This window comes from Anopheles marshallii, chromosome 3, assembly GCF_943734725.1.
Source record: "Anopheles marshallii chromosome 3, idAnoMarsDA_429_01, whole genome shotgun sequence".
NCBI classification, from domain to species: Eukaryota; Metazoa; Arthropoda; class Insecta; order Diptera; family Culicidae; genus Anopheles; species Anopheles marshallii.
Window position 1 is genome coordinate 63,833,402 of NC_071327.1, and position 1,239 is coordinate 63,834,640.

General features: G+C 40.9%; 1 non-coding gene across 1 annotated transcript; it reads right to left on the reverse strand.

The window, feature by feature from the left end:
* Positions 1–539: 539 nt before the first annotated feature.
* On the reverse strand, positions 540–646 carry LOC128716565 (U6 spliceosomal RNA). Its single transcript, XR_008410048.1, has one exon. It is a non-coding gene; the product is annotated as a U6 spliceosomal RNA (small nuclear RNA).
* Positions 647–1,239: the final 593 nt, after the last annotated feature.

Consider the following 1,239-nt stretch of genomic DNA (forward strand, 5'->3'; position numbering starts at 1 on the left):
CAAAATATGAGGGACGTCCTTTCAGGATGTTCTTGATAACTGTCCACCAGAAACCTCGGCTGCTTGCATCCACTTGTGTTCCCGCAGTCACTTCAACCTTACTTGCAGCCTGGACGTTTCCATCACCACCAGTAGTACTGCTAGCATCCTCTGCTCGACAGACGCCGATCACAGCCAGCAGACCAACCAGCACGAATACGAATGCGAATTTCATGTTGGGTATCGTTTTTCAAAAATTAACTGACGCCTGCATTCCGGAGTAGCGTTTTATAGAAACACTTTCCGTACAGAATCTCCGCGACGGCTCCGTTGTTTGTTTGCACAAAGAAACCAAATACAGACCTTGGGCATACTTTGACGATGTTTGCTCTGTTGGTACTTTCAACTGTTGGTCAGACAAACAAGTTCGTCGAATTGTAACTTCCGGGCGAAATTTAGTTTGCGTAAACTGTTGTTTTTCTCACATTAGGAAAAGAGATTGTACCATCAAATTAGTAAAAAACGTTACTAATTTCATCATAAGAACAAAATTTCCGTAAAAAAATGTGGAACGCTTCACGATTTTGCGTGTCATCCTTGCGCAGGGGCCATGCTAATCTTCTCTGTATCGTTCCAATTTTAGTATATGTCTTGCCGAAGCAAAGACAAGGATGTGGGCGCACCAGTTGATATATATACATTCCGCTTTGGATCCGTGTTCTAGCGATGGATAAAGGATATTCACAAGACCATTCAGTGCTCTGTGTGACTGTTGTACGGTTCCGCTTCAGCGGAGCCCATTTCTCAACGCATGACGGTGCTTCTGGTTATTGAAGTTTTGCTCTACTTTGTTTATTGATGTAATATGTACAGAAAATGAAATTAATCTTCTTCTGAAGGTTCGTAGTTTAAGTTAAAGCGAATTATTCAGGTATAATCGGTAAACATAATTATAATGCTTCAATGGATAAAGAAAGCATGAGTGTATACGCGTGCTAGGGTCACTCAAAACCGCGTGCTGGAACTCATCGAAACCCGAACTCGTCCAGACGGGCGATTCGCTAGAAAGAGATCGAGAGTGGAGCAAGAGCAGGCAAAGTTGAGAGCTCACTGCAAGAAAGTACGGAAAAGCGTTTGGATTTCAAGCAATTCTACAAGTGAAAGAAATTTGAAAATTATATTAAAAATAATTTAATTTAATCTTCTTTAAATTAGATTTTATGACAAATTCTAACTCCTAAGCTCTACTGACGACATATT